Consider the following 6,698-nt stretch of genomic DNA (forward strand, 5'->3'; position numbering starts at 1 on the left):
AGTCTCACTGTGTTGTCCAGGTGGATCTCAAACTCCTCGCCTCAAGTGATCCTCCTGCCTGAGACTCCTGAGTCGCCAGGATTACAGGCATGAGCCACTGTGCCAGGCTCCATTATGGGTACATCTAAGTGAGTGCTTACTATGTGCAAGCACTGTTCCAAGTGCTTTCCATGTATTGACTCCATTTCACTGTCGAAACAACCTGGGAGGCAGGTGCCAATTATCCCTATCTGACAGCTGAGGGGTTTGAGGCACAGAAAATTTAAGTAAACAGCCCAAAGACATGGAGTTGGGAAATGGGAAAGGTGAGGGTTTAACCTAGGCAGTCTGGTTCCAGGACTGGTTACTTCCTTTTTAGGCTACATATTGATTCTGGTCCTCTGCCTTTGGCCTGTACTTCTGGGATAAGTCCAGATCAAATTCAGGCCAAGGCTGATCTCAAATAGGTGAGGGCCCTGTGCGGTCTGGTGAGGAAGCTCTAAGAAAGCTGGCTGATGCGTATGGTCAAGGGTGGTCCTGCTTTTGAAGGATGAGGGGCTGCTTGGGAAACAAAACTAAAGCCCCTTGTGGCAAAATTCAGGAGAGGTGTTTTCCAGGGCAGTGATAACAGTGAGCTTGGTTCAGGACCCTCCAGATCCTGTAGGCACAAGGAGGGTTCTGTGGGCCTCTCTTTCTAGACCAAATGCTTCTAGGAATTAACTTCTCAAGCCACACAAAAGTGGCCTGTGTCATTCTGCCTGGGCTTTGCTTTGCAAAGGATGCCTGTGTTTGGTTAAAAGTTATTTATGGGTCTTGGCAGGGCATAGTGCAAAGGATATTGCTAGGGGCCAGGAAGCCCAGGGCCTGGCTTTGGCTCTGCTGTCACTTGCTGTGGGATCTTGGGCTTGTCACTTTTCTCTCTGTGTGTTTCTGTCTCTTCATTGAGAAACTAAGGGGTTGGATTATTTGATCTCTAAGGTCCCACCAGACCTGAAATCTTGCAATTCTTAGATGAATCAGAAAGGTGAGTCAACAAAACCTCTAAATCCCAGGAGCAAAAGCTGGAAAGAGTAAGACAACATGGAGAGAAGTCAACTTAAGCTAGACCATTTGGAAACATGACAAGTGGATAATGTGAGATTCACAGTCTGCGAGCAGTGTGCCCACCCCCATGCCTCTCTGCCTTATGAGATTACAAGTTAAAATCCCTCTAATGGGGAAAAATCTCTCATTGCAGAATGATTTGCATCCAGAAAGATTTAAATGAAAATCCTCCTGGGAGAGAGAATTAGTTCATTGATGCAAATTCATACTAACATGTAAATGACTGACACAAGATTTATTCCAAAAAGTAGACTTTGAAGGATGGGGGCTGGATCTGGGAGCCTGAAGACAGAGAAGAAAGAGCACCTCAAAGGGCAAGGTCGATAAAAGAGTCCAGCAACACGATTAGCCTACAGCCAATGTTGCTTTACCCACTACTCCCCCAACTCCAAGGAAGGAGCCATGTTGGCGAGAATTCTGATTCTTTTTTTTTTGAGACAGGGTCTCACTCTGTTGTCCAGGCTGGAGTGCCGTGCTGTGACCACAGCTCACTGCAACCTCATCCTTCATCCTCCCAGGCGCAAGCAATCCTCCCACCTCAGCCTCACAAATAGCTGGGACTACAGGCATGTGCCACCATGTCTGGCTATTTGTTTTATATTTTTTAGAGATGGGGTTCCATTGTGTTGGCCAGGCTGGTTCCAACCTTCTGGGCTCAAGCGCTCCTCCCACCTCGGCCTCCCAAAGTGCTAAAATTGCAAGTGTGAGCCACTGCGCCTGGCATAGATTTCTGATTTTGAGAACCCTGAGAGAAGAGGTCAAGCTGAGGTGATTGGGAGGTGCCTTAAGGAGCTGTATCTGCCAAGCCTGGAGCCTGAGGCAGAGGGGCGTGTGGAGGGAGGCCAGGTTGTGCTGAGCTGGCAAGCTGGGCACTGCCCGTGTGCAGTTCTGCATACATTTTGTGCCTCCAATGTTGTCACCTTGTAGGAAAGTAGTAGCTTGTGTTCTAACCAGCTGTCCCTGGGTGTGATGTTTCACATGATTTACTAAAGGGGGAGAACATTTGTTTCTCAACGCAGACATTGCAAGAGAACCCCCATGACGGATGGAAGAGGGGACAGCACAGAGGCTGCTGGGACCCTGGCCCTGACTGCGACCATGATGCTCTAACCCACAAGGAGGGAGGGAGGGAGGACAGGGCTGGAGCCCAGGCGCCACTGAGGGGAGACAGAGCTGAGGGTGGAGGAGGGATGGACTCCTTCATACTTGTCCGTTAGTCGAAACTCAAGAGCAAGGCAAATGGCGAATCTGGTCAGTGGTCTGAGAAACCTGTAGCAGGACCTGGTTAGCACCTGAAGGCCAAGGACACAGAGGGTGCACTTGGGAATCAGACTGCATTTCCTCACTGTGGGCAAGCCAGTCAAGCTGTCATTTCTCAGTTTCCTCCCTTAAATGGCAGGGATCATTTGTGCTGTGATGGGGCCTGATGCAAATGAGTATTGAGCGCTTGGCCCGCAGCGCGTGCTGCTCTCCTGCAGGACGCGAGGTTGCTGAAGGTGCTCTGGTTGTCCTCCTCCCACCTTCCTCAGCCCCTTGGCTTCTATTCCTTTCCTCTCCCTCCTCTGAGTCCACTTGGAAATGCTGCCTTTGCTGCGGTCCTCTGGCTGAGCCCAGGGTCACCGTGCTCACTCAGCCCCAGGCGATGCTCCGTGTGCTGGAGGCTGGTCTTCCCGCTAACATTGCCCTTTTGGGAGCACTTCTGGTGGGCAGGCATGAGTCTGAAGGGATCGGAAGGCTGAGGTTTGATATGAGCCTTCTGCCAAGGCAGCTGCCGGAATAAGAGCTGGGGAATATCCAGATGGGGAGGTGAGCATGGCAGGCCCCAAGCTCCAGACCGCTTCCAGCAGCCGCTGCAGCAGTGAGTACCGGAGTGATCGGCAGCCCAGGTGTCAGGGGCTGGATGCGGCCCGGCTGTGGGAAGGATGTGCCACTGCGGGTGGGAGAGGGTGGGCCACAGCAGGAGCAGGCCACAGGCCTGATGGGGGCAATTCAGAGTCAGGATTCTGAAGGCACGCAGGGATCCAGGTGGCCCCCCTGTCCCTTTGGAACTAGCCAGGGAATTAAGCACAAAAGCAGGATCCCCTTCAGGAGCCCACGTCCAAGGTGGGGGGCTGGTCATGAAGATCAAGTGAGAGCCCATTTCCTGCAACCTGGGCTCAAGCGGGGAAGGACCAGAGCTGATCTGAGCCAAGTGGCTTCATGGCTCCTCAGCCACCAACCACCTTGCCCTCCAGGAGATCGTAGGGGCCCAAAGCCTGGGAGAGCATAGCGCCCTCTGTTGGGAGGTGAGAGTGCTGGCCAGGGTCCTGGCAGGAAAAAGGTGCCACTTTCCAGCCAGGAGATATGAGGAGAGTTTAATGAAGGGACTATTTACGGAGGTGGGAGCTGGTGGGAGAAAGCCCAGAAGAGGAAGTGAAGCCAGTGGAGACCAGCAATGGCAGGAAGCTGCTACCACTCCACTCCTGAAGGAATAAGGAGAAGGGGTGGCTTTCAGAATCCAGAGAGAGTAATTACAGGGTAGGAGAAGGGTAGCCCCACAGGAGCGGTGGCCTTTAGCAGCAGAACGCAGGGGCCTGAGGGGGAGGAAGTTCGGGAGACAAATCCTCCTGCTCTTGGGGCTTCTGCCTGAGTTTCCTGAAGCTGGAGGACAGACCAGCCTCCTGGGGTGCAGAACCTGCCCAGGATGGTGGGCAGAGATCTGGAGGGGCCAAGAGGAGCCACTGACACAGTGGCTGAGCCCAGGGTGGGCTCTGGAGGAATAGTGAGGGCCAAGAGCCTGGCCACTCTTTATGGCAGCAGTGTCTGGGAGGAAGGTGTATGATTTTCAGATTGGGCTGGGGAGGGAGTGGGGGAGAAAGGACCTACCTTCCTTTCTTTCTTTCTTTCTTTCTTTCTTTCTTTCTTTCTTTCTTTCTTTCTTTCTTTCTTTCTTTCTTTCTTTCTTTCTTTCTTCTTTCTTTTCTTTCTTTCTCTTTCTCTCTTTCTTTTTCTTTCTTTCTCCTTCCTTCCTTTCTTTCTTTCTTTCTTTCTTTCTTTCTTTCTTTCTTTCTTTCTTTCTTTCTTTCTTTCTTTCTTCTTTTTTTTCTTTTCTTTTCTTTCTTTCTTTCCAGATGGAGTCTCACTCTGTCTCCCAGGCTGGAGTTTAGTGGCATGATCTCAGCTCACTGCAACGTCCGCCCCTCAGGTTCAAATGATTCTGCCTCGGCCTCCTGAGTAGCTGGGACTACAGGTGACCGCCACCACGTCCAGCTCATTTTTGTATTCTTAGCAGAGACAGGGTTTTGCCATGCCGGCCAGGCTAATCTTGAACTCCTGACCTCAGGTGATCTACCTGTCTTGGCCTCCCAGGTGGCGTGAGCCACTGCACCCAGCCAAGAACCCTTCTTTCATATTGCAAGTGACACTATGTGGCTCACAATTGAATGATTCTGCCCCAAGTAAGCAGAGTTGCCATCTCCTCTCTATACAAGGCGGCTGCTGCCTCGTCCTGGGCTAAGCTGAGGCATCTCCTTTGATCATGGGGAGCTCTAAGGGTTCCTGCTAATCCCTACTTACCCCTTCGACATCCCATCAGTGCTACTTCTTCTGGGAAGCTTCCCCTGATTACACTCCCTCCTCCAAGGCTAGGGTAAAGGCCTCATGTCATTGCATTCAATGTCACCCAGCTCTATGCTTGTTCGTATCATTCTTTGCATTGATGGCACCATATCAGATCATCAAGAGCCCCCGGAGGTCCCAGCTGGGGCCCAGCTCCTCTCGGGAAAGTCAGTGCCTGGAATAGCTCCCAATGCAGAATGTGTCCTTAACACAGAACCATCAACACAGGCACCACAGGGGATTTATTGGGAAGCACTGAGATGACCTCAGCTTTACTAGCAGAGAATTCTATGGTTTCTATTTTGATCCCTAAGACAAAGGCCACAAGGAGCTATAATGCCCTGGCTTAGAAATTCCACGGATAAAGCCGATCCCACCTGAGTTTCCACGGAGCAGAATTCTCCCTGTTCTGTTTTTAAGCAGTTACGCTTGCACAATGAAAAACGGATTCTTCCACGGTAACATAATTTCAACAGCACAGTGGTAACAGCAGCAAGAGGCGATCTCCAGCCTCCTATTTATGAAAACAATAGCTCAAGTTTATGGTATTAACAGTAACCACAGCCACTTCACTTCCTCTCCTGCCACTGTCTCTCCACATCCACTAGATACACACATCCAGACACCAGACAGAAACACAAACTCCCAGAAAGGCACACATACACACAGGAACAGGGACATGGGCTCAGAGACACCCAGGGACACACAAGTTCATGGACACTCAGGCACACATACCCCTGCATGTCCTTGAACACAGAGAGCCCTGGTTTGGGAAAAGGATACAGACCAAGACAAGCTGCTCTCTAGGAAGTGATCGCACTGGTATTCGAATAAAGACTTTCAATCATGTTCTGGTGCTTTCCAGCTCTTTACTGGGTTCCAAGGGGCAAAGAAAAGAGAGATAGGCATCATAGAGGCCCTGCCTGGCTCTGTGATCTTGGACTGAGGAGGCAGTGGGACTCCTGGCAGAAGTGAGCTGGGGTGCTGGCTGCAGAGTGATTTAAAGTAAAAATAAACTGTTGCTGCCACAGAAGCAGTAAAAAGACTATCAAGACCAATGCTTCTGCTGAACTGGGAAAAATGCATCTGCCTGTGAGGCTGACAGCAGCGCGAGGGACGGTACCATTTTATGAGCCTCAAATCAGAGTCCATCCAGCTTCGGCTCCCGTTCCTACTCACAATATGCATTCTGGCTTGCCTAGTCTTGCATTTCCAGAATGGGAAGGGAGTTGTACCACTCAGCGTTCAGTTCAAGAAACAGAAACTGATCCAGACATTTTAAGCAGAAAGAGATTTAAAAACAAGGAAGTCAGTGCTTACAGAATCACTGGAAGGTGTATTAGTCTCCCGAGGCCGCAAATGACCATTAACTGGGTGGCTTAAAAAACAACTTGATTCCCTCACAGTTCTGGAGGCCAGCAGTCCAAAATCAAAGTGTCAGCATGTCCACATTCCCTCTGCAGGCTCTAGGGGAGAATCCTTCCTTGCCTCTTCCGGCTTCTGGGGGCTACTGGCCTTCCTTGTGGTAGCATCACTTCATTTTCTGCCTCTCATCTTTAGAAGGGCTTCTCCTCTCTGTGTTTTCTCCTCTTCTGCCTGTTATAAGGATTTAAGGCTCACCTGGGTAATCCAAGCTGCTCTAATCTCAAGATACTTAATTACAAAGACTCTTTTATTAAATAGGGCCACATGCACAGGTTCTGGAGGTTAGGACAGGGACATAGCTTTGGAGAGGCCACCATGGTAACCCACTACAAAGGGCCATTGCGAAAACTCTAGGCTGGGTTTCCAAGAAGAACTTTCAGAACCTGCAGGACTGATCCACCAGGGGAGCTGCTATCTTTGCTACATGCAGGAAGGCCCGGGGCCAGGAAACCATCAATAGAAACAGCTGTGTTTAAAAACCACTGCCGGAGCTGTGCACTCCAAATCAGGGTACAGCCGCTGCTGCCACAGCAACTGTCTCTGGATACTGACAACACTAACGAGTGGACACTGGAATGCTGCTGCAGAAAATT

This window comes from Cebus imitator, unplaced genomic scaffold (genome assembly GCF_001604975.1).
Source record: "Cebus imitator isolate Cc_AM_T3 unplaced genomic scaffold, Cebus_imitator-1.0 Scaffold613, whole genome shotgun sequence".
Classification (NCBI taxonomy): Eukaryota; Metazoa; Chordata; class Mammalia; order Primates; family Cebidae; genus Cebus; species Cebus imitator.